The 22,337-nt window shown below is 36.9% G+C and overlaps 1 protein-coding gene across 1 annotated transcript in view; it reads left to right on the top strand.

The window, feature by feature from the left end:
* Positions 1 to 22,337, top strand: part of METTL24 (methyltransferase like 24) — a 65,265-nt gene that overhangs the window by 30,442 nt on the left and 12,486 nt on the right. The gene's annotated exons all lie outside the window — the stretch shown is intronic.

Raw genomic sequence — 22,337 nt, 5'->3', positions numbered from 1 at the left:
GCCGGGTGGGGGGGCGCGGGGCGGGCGGAGAAGAAGAAAAGGAACTTACATTGCAAAGCAATTGCTAAGCAATTTTGAAAAAGAAAAACAAAGAGGACTTAACACTTCTTGATCTCAAGACTTAATATAAGTGGTAGCCATCAAGAGAGCGTTGTACTGACATAAATATAGATAGACATATAGCTCAATGGAACACCAAGAGAATTTGGAAATAGAAACATGTATATGATTAATTGATTTTTTTTTACAAAGGCACCAACATAATTCAAAAGGAAAAATAATAGTCTTTTCAACAAATGGTACTGGAGCAACTGGATATATGTATGGAAAAAAAAAAAGAATCTTGACTTCCATCTCACATCATCAGAAAAATTAACTTAAAATGTGACTTAGACCTAAACATAAAATCTAAAATTATAAAACTTCTAGAATAAAATATAGGAGAAAATTTTCAAGAACTTGAGTCAGGCTAAGAGTTCTTAGATACAAAAATTGTAAACCGTAAAAACAAAAAGTTCAATTGGACTTCATCAGAACTAAAAACTTCAGCTCATGAAAAGACATTGTTAAGAACATAAAAACCGGGAGAAAATATTTACCACAAACATATTAGACAAAAGAATGTAGAAAGAACTCTTACAACCAAAAATGAGACAAACAACTCAATTTAAAAATGGGCAAAAGATTTGAACAAACACTTTACCAAAGAAGATGTACAGTTGGCAAAGCACATATGAAAATATACTCAGTACCATTAATTATTAGGGAAATGAGCATTAAAGCCACAATGCAATACCATGTCACACATGCCAAAATGGCTAAAATGAAAACATTGATGTTACTAGGCGATGATTAGTGTGTGGAGTAACTGGAACTCTCAAACATTTCTGGTGAGAAGGCAATCTCTTTGGAAAAGAGTTCAGCAATTTCTTATTAAGGTAAATGTACATTTATCAAAGATTGATCCAGCAAACCCACTCCTAAGTATTTACCCAAGAAAGTTGAAAACATAAGTTCACACAAAAACCTGCACTTGAATGTTCATAGCAACCCAATTCATAATAGCCTCAGCTGAAAACAACCCCAACATCCAACAAGTTAATGGGTAAAGAAGTTATGATATGAATATACCATATACAACATACCACGTACCATTCCATCCATATATAATGGACTATCACTCAGCAATAAAAAGGAACAAGCTTAGTGATTCGTATAACAGTGAACAAATCTCATAGACTTTATATTGAATGAAGGAAGCCAGATTCAAAAGACTACATACTATATGATTGTCTACTTATCTGAGGAGGCAAAACCATTCTATAGTGATAGAAATCAGATCAGTGGTTGCCTGAAGCATGTGGTCAGGGAATGGAATAGGAGAGTAACTGAAATGGTCACAAAGGAACTTTTTGGGGTATTGGTGATTACCAGTGGGTATATGCATATGTCAAAAGTCATTGACCTGTATACTCAAAATAAATGAATTTTATTGTATATAAATTATACCTCAATAAAAGCAAATTGCAGAAGAATGTGTGCAGATTCCTACCATCCTAACACACATAATTATTTTTATGTGTATAGAATCTCTGAAAATATATACAAGAAAATAGTGATACCAGTTGACTATAAGGAGAAGAACTGGATGGCTGTGTCTTTTGAATTTTGTACTTTGTGAATATTTTAAAGGTTAAAATATTTTAAATAGTTTTCCTTTATTCTCTACTCTGGAGAGAATAAATGTATTTTAGAACCACTCAGTTTATCCTCCTTGTCTCTTACTTGCTTTTTCATGTTTTAAAATATCAATCACTGTCCTACTTTTGAATGAATTCCTCAGTATTAGCTTCCAATTCTTTAATTTCCTTTTTAACAATGTCCAGTCTAGAGTTTATATCATTTATCGATGTTTTTAAAAATTACAATGACGAATGACTATACTTTTAACTTCCAAGATTTTGAATTGGTATTTTTCCTGTCCATCTGTTCTTTTCTAGTTTTGCATATTTTTATTTCAAAATGTATTGCCACTGCTTGCATGTTCATGAAAATAGATATTATTCTTATTGATTGCTTTGAGCATCCTAACATACTTATTTTAAACTTTTGTCAGACTGTTCAACAACACTACTTTAATCTCAGAATGAAGTAATGTCGCAGTTATTGCTTTGGTTGGCTGTTTCTCATCAGTTGATTTCTGTGTGTATTTTGGAATTTTCGTTTGCTGGCTCATTTTCAAGGGGAGGATTTTCATTTGGTTTCGCTTTTTTCTTTCCTTTTAGGTTCATCCTTCTCTGCCTAATGATTTTATAGTAGCCTTCAGGGCCCGATTTTACATAAGCATTTGGGGGCTCCTGCTCCTCCCTGTGAGATTGGGAGTATGGCCACTGAACTATTTGGGATCTGGCTCATTTGCTGGTTGTTAGGGTATGTCTCTCTCTTCCAATCCCTAGGCAGTGTCTGGTTTTAAGCCCCAACCCCAGCCAGTGGTTACCAGTCGTTTATTTCAGGGTCCTTTTTGACCCAGGAAACTGCACTCCAGTCCTTGGCTTTAATCAATGAATGTTGCTTGGCTGTTCTCTCATGGGAACACTTGTTGTTCCTGTTTGCTGTAGGACATGCACCCCCAGGACCACTGCCACCTGCTTTAGGGCAGGAGCCCAGCATGTCCCGGTTTCAGTTCTGCTCACTGCTCTGTGTTCTGTTCATCTTGTTTTTTGACTCTGCTTTGTCCTTTTTGTTCTCTTTCTCTCTTTTATAGTTCTCTTTTTTTGCTTTGTGTCTGGAATGCGCAGGAGTGTATCTTGCCTTCATACTTTTGTTTAAAGTCGACTTTAAACTGATTTACCTTTCTTACTTAGAATGATCTGGAGAAATAATATCCACGGACTCATGACTCAACTTTTCTAGTTATGTTTTCTAATATATATTAAAAATACCTAACAAATTAGAGACTTTGAAATACTTAATTATTGCCCCAAATCATATTCTAAACCAAGATTGCTCATATTTAAGGTGTATACGAACCTCTTGGGGAATCTAATTAAAATACAGACATCTATTCAGGAAGTCTGGTGTGGGCCTGAGAGTCTGCATTTCTAGCAAGCTCCCAGGTGGTGCTGCTGCTGCTTGTTGGGGGACCATACACTGAGTAGCAAGAACTGTATCACAGTGTAAGAAACGCAGGAGTGGAAGATATTTAACAGTAATTGGCAATGATGGGACTTGAACCTAGGTGATATTTCCCCAGAGGCCCAGCACCGGGAGGGCTACTTTGTGCTCTGTTGATGTCCTTCCCCCTCAGCCTGAGTCCCTGCCAAGGTAATGCAAGGCACAGATGCTGTGCTGTGCTCCAGATCATTTTTCCATTCTTATTCCTGTGCCAGCTTATTGCACCAGATTTTTGCACTAGACATGCTGTTTTCCTGGGATACATTTTTTTTTTTTCCTCAGGAGGAAAGCTTCTTTATAAAAAATGTCCCCTGGTCGTCTGCCACACCAATTCAAGGCCCAGACATGCCTGAGTCTTAGATGATTAATGGTTTAGCTGGACCCCTGCTTCTCAGATGTGTGTTCCTAGCTAAGTTTTGTGTGTGGCTCAAAGCCAGAGACTCTTTATTGTGTGGAATCCCACAGCGACTACCTAGTGAAATGCCCAGGAAATGTACCACATACTTGTCGACTGGACTTTTTCCCTAGTATCTTTCTAAATAAAATGTGTAGGGTATCAAAGTTTGAATACTTCATCTTTTATACAACCTACTTCGGAATTAATAAGCAGCAGCTTGAGCCTCCGGAGGCCTTAGGCACTGATGTTTCAGAAGAACATTGGGTGGGAAACTCCATGGAAACAGGCTACACTGTGGTAAAGGTAGACTAGGTACCAGTGCAATCTTCTATTTAAGTTTGTTTATATTCCTTTTTCAAAGAGAGGTGAGTATCTTCCTGTGTATTCGAAGGCCACTTCATCTTGCAGAAATGCTATTTAATAATGATAGTGCTGTGTTTCTGTGAAAAAAGCCAGTGGCGGTTTAAGAGTAATGAGTCATTCATGGTCTTGAATTGCAATTTGAAATGCAGAGACATCTTTTGGTCTCCTTCAATCTGCAGCGGACCCTAAGGACATGCCATCTTGAGAAAGTGAATTGAAAATGTCCACTCTCAACATTTAGGAAATGAGTTTTTGTACCCTTTCATTCTTCTTTAATGGTGAAATTTGCTGTGAAGCACAATGTCTGAGCTTTACTTAATGACTTTCAAACCATTCAGTGTTTAGTAAACACGTGGATACAACAGATTATAAGGCCCACTTGAAAATGAACTAGGTACATCTGGATTTAGTGGTGGTTTGTGTTTTCTTTGACGTGTTCTTCCCCTGGTTTTCCTTGGGCAGAAGCCATGACTGGCGAGGTTGTGTGTGAACGATCCCCTGGAATCTGGAGACCTACTTTCACCTGTATAGCCTTGTGATTCTCAGATTTCACCGTTAGAATTTAAAACACTGAAAAATAACAGCAACTTGCCACAAACAAAGGCTCCAAGTTCAGGGAACTTGACTAAAATGTCAAATCCAAGACCAACCTCAGAGATTCTGATTTAGGTGGTCTGGCATGGAGCTCAGGAACCTGTATTTTTAACATACCCGACTCAGTTCTAACCTAAATGATGTGAAGATCACCTTTTAGGTGTGTTGACAGGACTTTAGTGGCTCAGCCTTTCATCTGCAAATCCTCTACCCCTTGCTGTGCATAAAACCCTTTAAACAAGAAGGTGTCTAGAGCCTGGCTGTTTACTCCTTCAGCTTCCCTCCCTGTTTCCTTACCAGTCACTGTGTCCTCTATGCCTCAGTTTCCCCTGTTGTAAAGTGTGTGATTCGGAGCCCCTGCCATTTGAGAAGGTTGTGCAGGCAAATAAACTCATGTCAGTGAGAGAAATGAAGGGCAAGTTTTCGTGAGACCAGAATTGTGATTTTATATAAAAGAAAGCATTATGACAAAAATTGTTTCTTTGAGATTTCCAAAGGGGCCATGTATTATTACAAAAGAGGAAGGTTTCGCATATGGAGGAAATTAGCCTCCAGAGAGCTGGCATTTGTTGTTGTTTGCTGTGAACCGGGGTGGGTGTATTTGTCTAAGAATCTTGCCATTTTGACAAAGTTAGGAATAAGAGCCAAGTGAATACTGAGAGAGCAGAGGGGCTCTAAGCTTCAGGTGCCCAGAAAGGTCTCCCTTTGTGTGACTTTCTTTGCTGAAGGAGACTGTGGGTCGGTAGAGGAATGTCACATTCAGTGTGGCACAGCTCAGATTCGCCGGGTCACACAAATCTGCAAGCTCCTTTATGTGTTAAAAAATGCTTAATGCCTTTTGACAGTAAGAGGCCCCAGAACTCGCTATGAGTGAATCCTCTGAAGGAGTGTATTCCTGAGCAAATCCTGTGAGGTCACACCCAGGCTGGATATTTCTGCCTCGGGAGCTCAGCCATGCCAGTTGAGGTGCCCAACCATAACAAACCACCCATGAACAGGCTCCAGGGCTTTGGGAAAAGGCAGTTATAGTTTCATTTGGAGGTAAAACCTGATTTATTTTTCAGCCAGTGAAAATATCAGGAAAGGAAGGTTTCATTTGCCACTTTTTAGTTAAAACATAAGGACATTTTAAAAAACACAGATTTTCTAGTATGGAGTACCATTCAACAGTTTTGCGATTAAAATAATAATGAAACATTTCTTATAAGAACTTCTCTTTAAAATCAGAGCGATGGGTTCACAGCACACCATTAGAAGGAATTATGTAAAGCAGCCTCTCTGTTCCAAGTTTTATTTTAGGATTTAATTTATTCCAGATTCTGCAGGAAAAAACCATCCATGTGACAAGCCTGCTAACAGATGTCACTTTAGTTTTATAGCACATGCCTGCACTTCAGAGTCAGAAAATGGAGATTATTCTTTTTGCCTGCTGTTTATTACACAACTCTGCTTCCCAACACTACGCCCCAGAGGACAGCTGATTAACAATCTATGGGCAAAGCAACTTATCACCTGCTTTCATCTTCTGCAGTGTTGAGTGTAAGCTTTATTTCACATTACCCTTTTGAATTAAGAGAGGTGCTGGAAAGAGCAAAGGTGACAGAAAATGGATTTTTCTCTTTTAATATCAGCTAGGTCAAAAGATAGATTATACTACTGTGAAGAGAAATAAGAGAAAAAATAAGAATTATTCAACTACATAGAATTAAATCTATATTAAAATTTTTTGTGGTGTTGGTAGATAAAACAAAGTAATTCTGTATGATAAATATTATGTCAGAATCCATCATAACAAAAACTCTTCACTTCTGCATATTCACAGAGCCCATTTCTCTCTGTTCACATGGCATAGCAATTATTGGTTCATATGTTCCACTTCTGTTCACATCCTCATTTGTCTGTCTGATCTGTCCATCTGTCTATCCATTCCTTCACCAATCTATCCATCCAATAAATATTTATTAAACATCTTCTATATGCAAGGACCTGTGCTTATATAAAAAGATACGTGGATAAACAAGTCTTTTTTAGTTAAAAAAAATTGTGGTAAAATACACATAACATAAAATTTACCATCTTAACCATTTTAAGTATATAGTTCACTAATGTTAAGTATATTCACATTGTTGTGCGTCTAATCTCTAGAATGTTTCTATCTTGCAAAAATAAAACTCTATATGCATTAAACAGTAATTCCTCTCTTCCCCCAGCCCTTGGCAACCACCATTTACTTTCAGTGAATTTAACTACTGTAGGTACCTCATATAAGTGGAATCATATAGTATTTGTCTTTTTATGCCTGGCTTATTTCACTTAGAATAATGTCCTCAAGATTCATCCATGTCGTAGCATGTGATAGGCATTCCTTCCTTTTTAAGGCTGAATAGTATTCTCTTGTGTATGTATATGTATATGTATGTATGTGTGTGTATATGTATATACATATATGCGTATACACATTTTGTTTATCTATTCATCTGTCAATGGACACTTGTGTTGCTCCCACCTCTTGCCTATTATAAGTAATGCTGCTATGAGTATGGGTGTGTAAATATCTTTCCAAGACTCTGCTTTTAGTTCTTTTAGATATAGACCCAGAAATGAAATAACTGGATCCTATGCTAATTCTATTTTTATTTTTGAAGAACTGCCATACAATTTTTCATAGTGGCTACACCATTTTACATTCCCATGAAGGAGATTTAACATGTTGCTAAAAGGACAAAAATGTAATCTTGTAATGAGTGCTACAAAGAAGAAATACCATGTGCTATGGGAATGTTTAATAGAGAAATTCAATCTAACATGCCATTGATTTTTGTATTCCTGATGCCTAGTCCGTAGCGGAGACTCAATAAGTGTTTGGTGTGTGGTTGAGTGAGCCATTCAGACCCTTGGTGATTAGACCCCTTCCCTTTGTTTCCTGCTATTCAGCTGCCCTCCATTCTCCAGGGATGGCCCTGGAGAGCAGTGAATGCATTCGTTAATAGATGACTAGCTTTTCCTTGATCGTCTCTAATGATCTCTGGGTGAGATTATGGAAAACATTTTCCCAGTAATGTTCTTTTTCTAATTCTGCATATCATCTAATATTCAGAGATTTGAGATATTTACACCAGATACGTCCCTGTCTTTCCTTTGAGGAGAAAAAAGAAAGCTGCCTGTGGATGTAATGTGAAAGTGTAGTGATGTTGGGAAGTAGTGAGTATTCATGGAGAAAATGTTATTTCTATTCTTAGATCACTGCCTCTATTCTCTAAAGAATTTTGTTCTCTAAAGATAGCAAAAGGGCCTCTTGCTCATTTTCTCGTTTGGCTCAAATCAGTAAGATTTTGCTCAATTCCATGCTATTTATAGATATTTTAAATTGAAATTTCATTCTTGAAATTTTTAAAAGGGAATTTCAGATATTTAAAATGCATAAACATTATATTTGGAGACTTAAACTTCTTGTTTCTGGTTTTAGAAAAGAAATCTGTTTATTTGATCCTCAAACCAATGAAAGACGTTTTTATTCTGTCCAATTTTTTATTTTGCTAGCAATTGAGGCAAAGAAAGAGGCTGGTCACAAAAATATTTGGCATTGCTCTTTCCTTAGAAATTTTATTGGTTTTGCTGTTTGCCACGGCATTATTCTTCTGATGAGCTGGAGAGATCCAGTTATCTGTCTAAAATGAGTCCTGAGAGTTTCTCACAGTTGCTCTGATCATAATATTGGCACAGGAAAACAACGACGACATTTTCATAATGCTGTTTTGGGGGCAGGTGGCAAGAATTGAGCCATGTTGCCCAATGAAAGGTCACTGGCTCTCAGCCAAAAAGGCCCTAATACCAACTTTATCTTCTGTTAGCTGTGTGATTAGCCCAGGTGAATGAAGCCTTTGGAACCACATTTTATTTTTCTGTAAAAGGGAGATGATAATAACTTTTGCATAAGACTTTTGGGATTAAAGACAAAAAGCTCTTTATGTTTCGATACTCGTCAATGTCCTCGGGATCAATCTTTCTTCACTGACAGTCATATATATAATTGGTGTGCGTTTCGTGTAGTCTACCTGCTTCATGGCTTTTGTAGAAATCTTGTAATTCAGTCACCTTTTGGGCCTAAGTACTTAAAGTCCCACAGTGACTATATTATTGCAAAATCATTTGAATGGTGAGTATTGATGTTTTTGAGAGTATTTTATATAGCAGTATAATTCTTTAATACTTTTCACTACATTTGCCTTATGACATTGTATTTCCTCTAGGTTGATTTCTTTCTCTTTCTGAAACATTCTCTTTTGGACACACGTTAAGTACAATACCAACTGTTGGTTGAATTAAGTGCTCAGAAATAGTCTGGATAACTAAATTTCCTGACAAAATGAAAGAGGTGCTGTTGCCCATCTGTCTTTATAGTTCCTCTCCTGTGCTGCCTACTGTGTTAAGTAAACACTGCATCTGATGTTCAACGTCTCAATTCAGTTTTTCAACCTCTTGCTCTTCCACTGTTTTCCAACAGATATTCTATGCTTTAACCTAACTAGACAGTTTTACTTCTAACTTCCCTAAACTATCTCACCCCATGTAGCTTCAGCCACAATTTGTTTTATTGCTAACATTTTCTCTGTATTGGAACAAGTCAAAATTTCACCCATCTTTCAAGTCCTGTTTCAAAAAGGGCTGTCTCATCCACAGTGCTGTTCTTAAAACAATTTATTTTAATGTTTTGTACTTCTATGAAAGATATATGTTCACTATGGAAAACTGAGATAATAGAGAGCACAGAAAGTAAAAGGACAAAAATTAAAATTGCCTGGAATTCTACCACTAAGATGACTACTATTAATATAGTCTCCTTTCAGATTTTATTTCCCAAAAGTAAATATATTTTAACTAAATTAAAATGGGATCATAATATATATGCTATTTTATAATCTGCCCTTTTGTTATTGGCTTTATTTTTTTAGAGCAGTTTTAGGTTCACAGCAAAATTGAGGGGAAGGTATAGAGATTTCCCATATACCCCATGTCCCTGCACATGCATAGACTCCCCCACATTCAACATCCCCCACCAGAGTGGTATATTTGTTACAACTGATGAACCTACATTGGCACTTCATTTTTACTGAAAGACCATGTTTACTTTGTTATATATAATATATGTGATATATAAGATATATATGTAAGTGTATATAATCAAATACAGTGTTTATATTATCTTGAACAAACTGTTATCTGTTAGATCAATTTGCCTTCTCTGCATCACAGCAGCTAAGTTTTTATTTTACCCTTATTCCTTCTTTGATGCTCTTCTTTACTTTAAGTAGATCCAAGTTTCTGACCTATATTATTTTTCTTCTAAGGAACTTCTTTTAACATTTCTTGTAAGGCAGGTGTACTGGCAACAAATTCCCTCAATTTTTGTTTACCTGAAAAAGTTCTATTTCTCTTTCACTTTTGAAGGATAATTTTGCAGGATATAGAATTCAGGTCAGTGGTCGCTATTTCTCAACACTTTAAATATTTTAGTCCACTCTCTTCTTCCTTGCATGGGTTCTAAAGAGAGGTAGGATATAGTTCTTATCCTTCTTCCTCTAGAGTAAAGGTTTTTTGTTTTTTTTTTCCACCTCTGGCTTCTTCAGGTTTTTTTCCCCTATATCTTTAATTTGCTGTACTTTGAAAATGATAGGCCTAGGTGTAATTTTTTTTTTTGGAGGGGGTGATAGGTATTTATCCTGCTTTGTGTTCTCTGAATTTCCTGCATCTGTGGTTTAGTGTCTGACATTAATTTTGGGAAATTCTCGTAATTATTGTTTCAAATATTTCTTCTATTCCTTTCTCTGTTTCTTCTCTTTCTGGTATTCCCTTTGTGTGTATATTATACCTTTTGTGGTTGTTTCACAGTTCTTGAATATTCGATTCTGTGTTTTCTCCCTCAGCTTTTGTTCTCTTCGTTATTCAGTTTTGGCAGTTTCTATTGAGATATCCTCAAGCTCAGAGATTCTTTCCTCTAATGTGTTCTGTCCAGTCTACTACTAAGCTTATCAACATTTCTGTTTCAGTGTTTTTGATCTCTTTGGCACTTTCTTAGGATTTCCATCTCTCTGTTTACATTCCCATCTGTTCTTGGATGCTATCTACTTAACACATTAGAGCCCTTAGCATATTAATCACAGTTGTTTTGAAGTCCCAGCCTGATAGTTCCAACATCCCTGCCATGTCTGATTCTGACACTTAGTCTGTCTGTTTAAATTGTGGTTTTTTTTTGCCATTTGGTATGCCTTGTAATTTTTCTCGATAGCCAGACATGAAGTACCATGTAAGAGGAACTGCTGTAAATAGGCCTTTAGTAAAGTGGTGATGGGCAGAGGAGGAGAGGTGTTCTATAGCTTTTTGATCAGTTCTTAGGTTTTTAGTGAGCCTATGCCTGTAGGCTGTGAACTTTGCAAGTTTCTCAGTTTTTTCTTCCTCTTTAGGTGGAACAGGATGGCTAGAGTGGACTGGAGTTGGATGTTCCCCTTCCCTCAGGTCAATTAGGCTTTAAGAATACCCAGATAAGTTAGGCTCCAGTTAACTAGTTTCTCCTGAGGGCAGGCCTTGTTAGGAAAAATGGAGTGCTCTGGCATATTTCAAAATAGTTCCTTTTCCATTCTGCCTGCTAGAAACTTCAGGAGATTTTTCTGATATTTACCATGGGAACAAGGTGGAATTCCTAGAAGTAAATCTCACAATATTGTGGGGAAACCCCCACCTCATGACTTGGTGCCCCTGGAGGTTTTTAACTCTCAAACTTGTCCACACTATGCCTCCAGGAATTTGTCAATTACAGTTCAGGTTTTTCTGCCCAGGCACCAGTTCCTGTCCTGGTTTTTATTCCTGAGTCTCTGCTTTGGGAAGCCAAGACTCTGTGTGTTCTCCCACTATTTCCTGTCTCTCAAATCTTGGGGGCAGTGGCTTGCCCTCTGTCCTTTCCTCTCATAAGGATCTAAGACAAGTTGTTGATTTTTCAGTCTGTTCAGCTTTTTACTTGTTAGGCTGCAGTGGTGACTGCCAAGCTCCTTACATGTGGAACTGGAAACCAGATGTTCATTTGCCCTTTTTTAAATGTAAAATACCTTGAACATTTTTACATATTATTAAACTTTTCATCTAGATATATTGCAGCATTGTTTGTAATGGCAAAATTCTGGAAACAATATAATTGTCCTTTAATAGGGGACTGAATACATGAAATAAATTTAAAACTCATACAGTTGTATAATCTGTGACTAAAAAAGAAGATGCTATAGATCTATATTTTGCTGATTTGGAAAGATTGCCAAGATAAATGGTCAAGGGCCCAAAAGAAGGTGCCAAACAGTGGGTATAGTGTGACACCCACTATTTGAGTAAAAATATATGTTTGAGTATGTACTTTAAAATGGTGTTGTCTTTGGGTAAAAGTACTAGGGATTCTGGGGTGAGAGAAAGACATTTCACTGTCTGTCCTTTTTTTTTTTATCATGTGTATTTTATACTTTTTCCGAAACATCTTATGAAATACCCATCTGCAATGTAATTTTTAAGAGTTGCATATATTCTTAGTGAATGGATGTATTGTAGCTCATTTAACCACTCTCAAAATCTTAGTCCTGTAGATTATTTCCACTTTTTAACTACCATAAAGTGTGCAGTCTTAAGTCTTTTCATACGCATTGCTAAATTATCCTCAAGAGAGGTGGCATCATTTATTTTACTGGGATTCTTCTAGTAAATGTGATTGCTTACTTCTTTGAATTTACATAAAGTTTTCTTTGCACGGCTTTATGGAATGTAGCTAGTTCCTTGTATCATAATTATCTGGGTACTTAGTGTATCTTTGTGATACATTATGTATCTCTCTAAAATTCCTGAGATGGTGACTTTATCATATTCAACTATTCTCCATTGCAGCACACAGCACAGTGCCTAGCCCATGTGAAATATGTAGTAAATAAATACAGGTGCAATGAAATGAGTTAGTTTCACACTGTAGTGAGCATTTTTATAAAATGATAGTAGTGAAACTTGGTCAGCTGGCTGAGCATCCTGAAATCATAGCCTTGTATATAGACCACTATACTCTTTGTAGAACATCATGAAATACTAGTATCTGTAATTTAATGATTCTACTTAGGGACAATTTTACCAGAAAAAACACGATTATTTATATGTATGTACCATAAAGTCACGACAAAGATCATGTGTGACCAGGCTGTAGGACTAAGCAAGATCGACTACTTCAGGTTTCCCCATTAATAATTGGTTGTCACCTCTCATTTATTTTTCTCCTATTGGCCCTTGGTGGCAGATAATTAGCTGACAGTATGAAGGCCTAAGAAACACTGATGAGTCTCGTCATGTGAGAAATTACCTTGATGCAACGTAGCCTCCAAATATATACTGTCAGGCAAGCTATCCCATCGGTTATGGATCACAAGATGCTTGAATTACATGGTTTATTGAATCAATTTAAAACACACAGTGAGAAGTAAGGGGAAAGAGATGGAGAAAGTATATGTACTTAAGGTTGGGTACAAGAGAGATAGGAGCACACAGCATGAATCCTGGTCTGTCTCCATCCCTCTCTCCCTTTCCTTCCTCTTCCTCTTCTCTCAACTTCTCCCCTTTTGTCCTCTCTCATCAGCCTTCCCTGCTGCTGATGTGGTTAAGAGGAACAGATTTGAGGTTTGGAGCAAGAATGCTCAGTTGGAGAGACACAGGGAGAAGTATGTCTGGCCACCATTGTAAGCTCACCAGTTGGTCTGTGAGCTGCTATGGGTTTTATCTGGCAGAATATCTGTGGGGCCAGAATGGATGTAACCAATTGGTGGCCAGTTTAAGACCTCATAAATACTGAGTGACGTGCATGCCTCATGTATATTTAATGTCTAGTGACAATTTTAGTGTTTACTTAGCTATTCTATCCCTTTGTATGTTCGGTACTTGAATGGACTACTTATTTGTGCCTAATGTCTCATAAATTACTTATCTATGCTTAACACATCCTACAAGTTTTACCTATCCCATTTGATTTCTCATTTTTGACAGCAAAGTTGAATATTCTCAAAAAAGACAAAAATGTACATTACTAATTTAAAACCTAAAATTGATAAGATTATGTTAACTTTGTTTTTACCATTTATCCAACACCTCCACCCAGTGTTCCCCAGGAGCCTAAAATAGCCATTAATACGCCCTACTTAATAGAGTGAGCAAAGTGAGATATTTGACAATCCTGTAAAGTCATTCTGAATTTCACTCCTATACTGCAGTGATTAGTTGTAGAAGATAGTACTGGGAATGAACTTACCTTAGGACTTTCCCTGGAAATTTTTTCATGTAAAAAAAGATTTCTCATATAAATCTGTTCTTTTATTAGTCAACTCTCTTAAAATTAATCTGCAGAAAAATTATTTGGGCATATTTTAAAGCCCCACAGTGCCCAAGACAGTGCTTTATGACAAGTAGGAATATTTCTTCTGTGATTAAGTTCTGGTTAATTGAGATTTTGGTGTTCAGCTGATGGCTATCATCTCAGAGAATATGTATTTGAGGTACAAAGTCTCTGGTCTCAGGAGCAGGACAGCCAGGATCTTAAAATTTCATGGAAAATCGAACTCACTAAATCACATATTATCCCCTCTGTAGCCATTAGTCTCAGTTTCTTCCCCTGATCTAGATTGTAGCACAATCTGTTTCAAAGAGGAAATGAAAAGATGAAGTTTAGCCTCATCTAGCTTCCTTGTAAAAAATGATAATGTGTAGAGAAGCTAAAAGCATTAGCAAGGAACATAACCAGAAGGAATATCCTACTCACTGGAGAGTCAGCTCTCAGAATGCCCTTTATTCATTTAACAACACAAGGGAGCCAGAAATGAAAGACTCAGCGCATTCAGTGAAATAATTACTTTGGCCTGACTGAATTACAGGAAGTAGAAAGGATAGGGATTTGGCCAGCAGTATTGTTTTTATATAAAACAAACATGCTAATGTCATTGATGGCACTTTTAATAAACCTCCCCATGATAGTTACCCTAACTTTTCTTACTCAAGATTGGACCTATAGCAGGGAAAAGTTGAAGAAAATGTATCATGTACGGAAAGCCAAATATATTATTTTTGCTTCTTACATATTTTGTTATCAAGAATGTTCTTTTATTAACACTTAGGAGAAAGTCAGAATAATTTTGCATGGCTTAGTCCAGAATAGAATATTTCTATTTGTATTTTTTGACATACTGAGATAAGCATGCTTAATCAAGACGAATTCATTTATTTATAAGAAGTCTCCACATTCAGTAATCAAAATGAAGATAAGATATTATGGATAAAAACATCTCTTATTTAAGTAGGAGAATGTTAATGTATCAGGACAGCAAGAGATATTAAAGGAGCTTTAGCTTTCTATAACATTTTCCTGACAAAGATCTCAAAACTATAACTTAAGGTGCATCTTTGAGGGGATTTTCCATTTAGAGTGAATTTTTGAGGGGCTTTTCCATTTAGAGAATTTAACAATCATAAATATAATATGGAGTAGCAATTTCTAAGAAATTATTGGACAGCAAAGGATAAAGGAATCTTGTTCCCTAGGCAACCACGTGGAGGGCTATAACATCCCTCAAGCTCCTAAAATGAAGTTTAAAGTTGCTACTATTTTTGCTTTTGGCTTCCTCTGAAAATGGTTTTTATCCCTTGAAATTATTTTTTTATATAACGAAGTTTGAGCTCTTTCCAACTCTTCTCTCTATAACATTAGTCTTGTATGTAACAGCTTCTCTATCCTTTGATCTCAGCATGTGTGGCTATAAGAGGAATGACCATCCTGGAAATAAGATCAAATTGGGGATAGAAACTGATATCATGAGAAGCGAGGGTGGAGCAGAGACATTTTCAGCTCCTCAGTAGGCTTCCATAATTTCAGGAAGAAAAGTGCTCTGGGGTTTTCGGATTCACTCAATCTTCTGTAATTTTTTTTTTTTAAGCTAATATAGGAATCTCAGCTTCTTCAGGGGAAAAACATTTTAAATAGAAAGAAAATGGTGGGAGGGTGCATTTCTGATTCTTTCAGTAGGCTTTTTGTACGAGTTCCCAGGGCCAGCTATTTAGGCGTTGTATCTCCTATGTGGTTGCCCCAATATTGACACCTCTCTTAAATCTTTTTCTCCTTGCTCTCCTTGCCCTAATTCTATTTATTTTTTTAACTCTTTTCACTAGTCCAAAAGTGTATCCCCTGAGCAACTGTGATCTTCTGAACACCGCCTCTCTAAGGAAGGCACAATGGGAAGATCCTGCAGGCGTGCCAGGTGTGGGGAACATTTCAGAAATGGGGGAACTGGTTGCTGACACTCTCTCTTCCATCTTGGGGCTGGTGGTATATACTGATTCAGGAAGTCCACGGGGGTTTCTGGAAGGCCTTCCAATGAAAATAACTCTTTAGTATATCCTGCTGGTTAGATTCATTTGAGCTAATTAGCTAATATTTAAAAAATATTTCTCTCTGGAAGACTGAGCTTATTCTTGACCTGAGCATCAACTACTTAAGTTATATAATCTTGTTTGTTTCTTAGGCAGGTGTCTCATGATACTTGGCTGAGGGAATGGAAGTTCGCTGAGGTGGAAAAGGGAAAAATTTTGTGTATGGCTCAGTATACATCCTATAATAAGGAGCTTTGGTCAGCCAGAGGGCATCTGAGACTGACTACTGTGAGTGTAAAGTCATGGGAGGTGAGAGAGAAGGCAGAAGGAAAGTGGAAAGGAGAAACTCTTGGGTATGGTTTGCCTTCTTTGCCGTTTGGGTTGAGGCTGTGGAGGTGCCCACCCACAGAGTTTCATGGCCTGCTTTCCTTGTACAGCTCAGCCAGGTTTTTAATGTTTCTTATATACTAACGACTCTCAGATATTTCAAATATAGACGAAGACGAGAGATTGGATTTTTGTTGTTGTTCGCTTTTGCTGAATGCTATTAAATACTCTTTAGGTATTCAGTAGACCCTTTCTGAGGACCTCCTATACATCAAGAACTCAGCCAATGACAAGGAAATAGTGATGTGGGTCTTCGCTCTCAAAAACATCACAATCTATAGGGGCAGACAAACATTTGTATAAAAATTATATAGGAATGTAGTAAGTACTAGCATAAGAAATGCAGGAGAGTAGTAGCTCTTTTTTCATTGGGGCTCAGGGAAGTAGCACAGAAGAGATATTTTGTCTGGCTCTTAGAAGTTGAATGAGATTCTATTAGAGATAGAAGGGAAATAGTAAATGCAAGGGCATAGATGTGAGAAAGAGTCATAAATTCCAAAAAGGGTAAAAAAAATTCAGAGCGGCTGGCACAAAAGGTGATTTGTGGATAGAGTAGGATCATGAAGCAAAAAGGGGAGGAGAGGACCAGGCTGGGAGGGGCCTGGTGAGCTTTCTAAGGGAGTTTGGATTTCATTTTGTTATCTGCAGGGAGCCAGCAGAGGCCTTCAAACAAGGGGCCTAACTAATTAGGTTTTACATTTGGTAGATAATTCTGGAAACATTGTGGGAGGCAGATGATTCAATGCCAAGATCTCTTGAGAGTAGACGTAGTTCATTAGAAATATTGGGTGAGCAAGCATTAAAAAGATTGATAAGAGCCAGTGTTGGTGAAGGTGACATTAGTCAGCCTTGGCATTTTAGCAATAGCTATCATATCTATCATATCAAGCTCTACCAAAATTTAACATGCGGGTAAAAATAAGGGACTTCTACTTTTTGTTTTATACGTTTATTTCTGTTGCATTTTTACAACCAATTTTTTAATAAAACAAGTTTATTTTTGAAAAAAAAATCAAATCTCAGTGGAATCAAATGAAAGCTATGCCATCAAACATTTTAGAGCTCTATTTAATAATTCATTTTAAAAAGAAATACTTATTACTAAAACCTTTTAAAGTTCCTCTGGGGCTTGTTATAAAAAATTTGAACTGGGTTTTTGTCTATGAAGAAAACAGAAATATGCCACATTCCCCACAAACAATGAAAGCTGTTTTTGCACTATCAGCAACTTATTATTTTCCTCCAGGGATCTAGTTAATCCAAATTTTAGATAACTCAAAATAAAATTTGATATTTAGCTATGAACTGTGCACTTATAATTGCTTTTGAATGGGTTTTAGAAATTACCCCATAGATAGATAACTGAGAACTGATTTTTAAAAAATATATGTAGACTATATAGATGTTTCACATACACTATGGACTCTCTTGATGATCCTTCCTTGGAAACTGTTTTTTCAAGTTCAAATGTGCGTCTGGGTGACAATTTCCAACACATAGATTGAGAAACTCACAATTGAAATCATCTAGTTCACTACACTCGGTTTTTTGGAAACAACAAACTGAAAATGTATGCTCTTAACTAAAGATATTAAGAAGCTGTTTTCAGCACGAATTCATTAGTTAAGCATTCAGTTACTAAGGAATTCAATCAAATTTGGCAACTCACTTCAGAAGCAAGATGTTGCTGCTTTTTCTCCCTCATGAAAAAGAAGACAATTAGAACACATTTGTCTCTGTTTAGACATTTATGGAAAACACTGGTATGAAGATTATTAGTAACTGAAGGAACTTAAACTTGCTAGCATAATGTCTTCTTTTTTTTTTAGGCGAGGCAACCCTTGGTTGACCTCACAGATTGCAAGGAACTTGTCAGCTTACAATCCCTTATTTATTTTATTTTATTTTATTTTTTACGTCTACAGCACCTGGTCTTTCTAGGTGGTCTTCCATCCAAGTACTAACCAGGTCCAACCCTGCTTAGCTTCCGAGATCAGGCTTGTTCTGGGTAGCATGGCCGTGGATGCTAGCATAATGTCTTCTAAGAGATTTGGCTTTCCAGGAAGTTCAAATGTTATTACATCTGTGAGGGAAAGGTTAGCATTCTATTTAGCATGATTCAGTGCAATTCTTAGTGTCTGAAAAAATATCTGGCTGACATCACCCACCCCCTGAAATATAGAGCATCCACTTTAGGAAAGGTGTTCGTGGTGACAGGTAAACAATGGACTGATTGCCAAGCACTGTACGTGGTGTATGCATGTTAGGAAAACTGCACCCTACCCTTTGTTTCTACTGGGAAAACAAAAACAAAAACTGGAAAACTCCACCAGCTCCAATAAAACTGCATTGCCTATGGCTGAAGCCTGCCAGGCATCAGCCATTTTTTTAAAAGAAGGAAGATGAATAAGATTATAGAGAATCCTAGGAGCCTCAATTTAAAAATTATGAAAGCAACTACCACTAGAATCAAACAAGATGATGAAGTCTCTGGTTGACAACTCATAAAACTTTCATGATCACCTCCGCTCTCTCTGTTCTGGGCCAACACACAGACTTAAAATAAAAATCCATTATAGGTGTTGATCTCTTTGATTCAGTTAGTAGTACATGAGTTTGGACGATTTTCAAAGATAATCGTCTGCCAAATCTCCCACACGTCAATTCATATCGAACACAGTAGTAACGGTATCTTTTCTCTCTGTTGGGGCGGCCATTCTACTTTTCTCGTTGTCAGACTGAGGAATAAGAAAGGTTTTAGGGTAGCTGGAGAGGAGAAATCTCAGCAGAAGTCCTCTACGAGGTGCACAGCACTTGGAGGACAAGTTGAGTCTCACGTCCCCCCTCTTCCTCCTTCATATACTCTTCTTTTGCCACCTCTTTGTCAAACGAAGGAGGCTCTTACACACTTTTATCATGATAAATGTTTAAATGATTCCTTCACTCCTTTGTACGTACTGTATCCCTTCTTTTCTTTTGAATGTGCAATCCTCCCTGCTTGTGCAATATAGAGATTGCCAGGTATAAGTCAAGACATGTTGTGAAACGTGAAAAAACCACAAACTTTTCACTAAATTCTTATTAGCGTGAAAATAATTACATTTCATATTTTTCAAGAAGGTCAGCTCTCAACTTGTCATGTAGGGTAAATTAAGTGGGGGCATCTTCACTACTATAGGATCAAAAAGTCCCAGGATGATCTACTAAATTACACTTAAGAAAAACCTGGACTGTTTGCAACCATCTCTAGAATGTTCTAGTCAAGATGTTGAAATGATCTTTGCCTGAAGAATAAGGAAGCCATACGTGTGTAGTAAGCAGATGGACTTTTAAAGTGAAAAAACAATAAAAAACACCCACTAGAAACAATTTCAGAATTATATATGCTGTTTAATCTCAGTTATTTTCTAAGGTAGATAAAATACTGCAAAAAATATAACAAAAATGTTAATAGTCGTTTCTTCTTGGGACTGAGATTTTGGACATTTTTCAATTCTCCTCTGTAACTTTTTTGTACTTTCTCAATTATTAACAAATCCATGTCTTATTTTTTATAAACAGAAACAAACAGCATCCCAAATTGTTGTCCCCTTAATAGGGAATGGAGAGGACTGGGGTGGGGTTGAATGTCAGGTGTTTGTTTCTTTTTCTTTTTTTTTTTAATTAATTAATTTAGTTTTGTATGGTGACAATGGTTAATGAAATCCAATAAGTTTCATCTGTACACTTTAGCAGTAAGGCATCTACATGTTTACACTGTGTGTTCACCTTCCGTAGTTAAATTTCCTTCTGTTACCACATATTTGACCCCTTTTACCCTGTCTAGCCCCGACCCCCACTCCCCTACCCTCTGGAGGTATTTATTTCTATGTTAGGGCTCAAATAAATTTTTTTTTTTGACAATTTAACGGGTAGTACGGTGTTTCTGTAGACCTGGTCCCTTCCAATTGGACCTGAGCATGAAATTAGGAATTAAAGGGAATACATAATCCATTTTTTGGTGTGGAGGGAATGAATTAGTGGGAGGAAACCCTTCTTTAGCAGGAACTGGGGCCTTGTGGCAGTTCTTCTAGCCTCCACAGATGCAAAAGCTGGTTTTCTTCTTATTCTATATTCGTATTAATTTGCATGAAACTTTATAAAATATAAAGTGGCAAAAAAATGTCCCAGCCCCAAATTATGTTTTTTTGGTTATGGGAAAGCTATGAACTGACTAAAAATGACAATGTTATTATTTTAGAAAAAGTGCATGGAACAAAGGGAAGAAGGCACTAGTTTCAATGATAAAATAAGCTACAACTGCTAAATGTGTGTGTCATGTCTGAGGGCAGACCTGACTGCTGCCTGTCATGCCCGAGAAGGGCAACAAGTGGGCCATGCACATGCTAGGAGCTCAACAAGGCTTATTAAATACATACTTCACATTTGCCTTCGTCCTGTCTGTCAGTTTTGCAAAATCCAGAAACCCTTGACAATGTCATATTTTGTGCTTGGATCCCTTATATACCGTCAGAGTCTAACAGGGTATTAAGAAGCCTGTTTTAAAGTCAGACCAGTTAGAATCCTGATTCTATGACTGGATAGCTGTGTGACCTGGGTTAGTTGGTTGACTTCTCTGAATCTCAGGTTTCTATGGAAACTGCTTGGATTTGGTTTTGGCTTCACCTCTCACAAGCTGTGTGACCTACCTAGGCCTCAGTTTTCCCATCTGTAACATAAGGATAATAAAACATTTGTTTTTTGGGGGGATTAATTGGGGCATTGCATGTAAAGTGCTCAGCATGCTGCTTGGCTGGGCACATACCAAGTGCTTAATTAAAGTTGGCTATTTTTTTTTTATTATAGTAGGTACAAGATAAAAAATATATCGTGTTCTGAAGGATGGCACATCTGAAGCAAATGTTAACGGCTTTAAGCAATATCCACTGAGAGCCAATGAATGGTTATTTCCATAAGTCATTGTCTTAATATGTTCCCTCGAATGAGGTTTTTAGGTATCATCTATATTTGAATATCCAGTACATTCCTTTGAGTATTGCATGAGTGATATCTATATGTGGTAGTCGGTACTGCTCTTTTTGTGTATAAAGTTTTTTTCTTCTCTCATTATAATTGCTACATAAATTTAACAGGAGGTTCAAAACTGATACTGCTTGTATTTTTTTCTTGCAGGTTTTTTTTTAAACTCTTTTCATTGCCCCCACCCCTTTTTTTCCTGGCTTTTAGCCATACATCTGTGTATAGTTTGCTTTCACTTAATCTTCTCTTTTCTCTTGGATTGAAACTTATGCATATGTCTTGATTATAAGCAGAAGTGATTTTACTTAATTCTGTATTTTATAATTTTGTATTTTTTTTTCTTAAGGAAGGTTCTTGAATTAAATAAACTTCAAGCTCCACAAAGCCAGGATCTGCCCCAATTATGTTTCATTTGTTTCTTAGATGGAAGACCTGACACATTCAACTTAAAATTGTCTAAAGTGAATGTTGTTATGGGAGTATATGAGACTAAAGATATCTTTATTTTCTTGCTCCGCTTGGGGACTGACTGAATTTTGCTTTGCTTCTTCAAGAAGCATCTATGCTTTCAATAAAAATATACAGACATGTAGGATTCACTGAATGGTCAAAATAATGTCAGTATCTGGCTTCTTAAGTATATACTAGAATTTCAAATGTATAGAATAGATAAAGAAGAGAGCTAACTTCATTAATGCGATGCCTCAAACCTAGCTTTTTCAGGCTAAAAGAACTAAGTGTGATTTTACAGCACCATTTTGTGAATGCGTTATAAATTTCTGGGCTCAGAGAGGAAGGGAGGGTACAGTGTGGTGGTCGTGAGAATTCTGGCAGGAAAAGCATTGCTGTGGTTCTGGGACAAAGGAGGAGGCGGCAAGAAAGAAATATGTAGAGAATATAAAGGAAGGGTATGGATCCCAGAATTAGAAAGTTGCTTACCATTTCAGGAAGTGCTGAATAAGAGCAGTAAACCTTTAAG

This window comes from Pteropus alecto, unplaced genomic scaffold, assembly GCF_000325575.1.
Source record: "Pteropus alecto unplaced genomic scaffold, ASM32557v1 scaffold79, whole genome shotgun sequence".
Taxonomy (NCBI): domain Eukaryota; kingdom Metazoa; phylum Chordata; class Mammalia; order Chiroptera; family Pteropodidae; genus Pteropus; species Pteropus alecto.
Note: the sequence above shows the minus strand (reverse complement) of the source record. Positions and strands in the feature narration are given on the sequence as shown.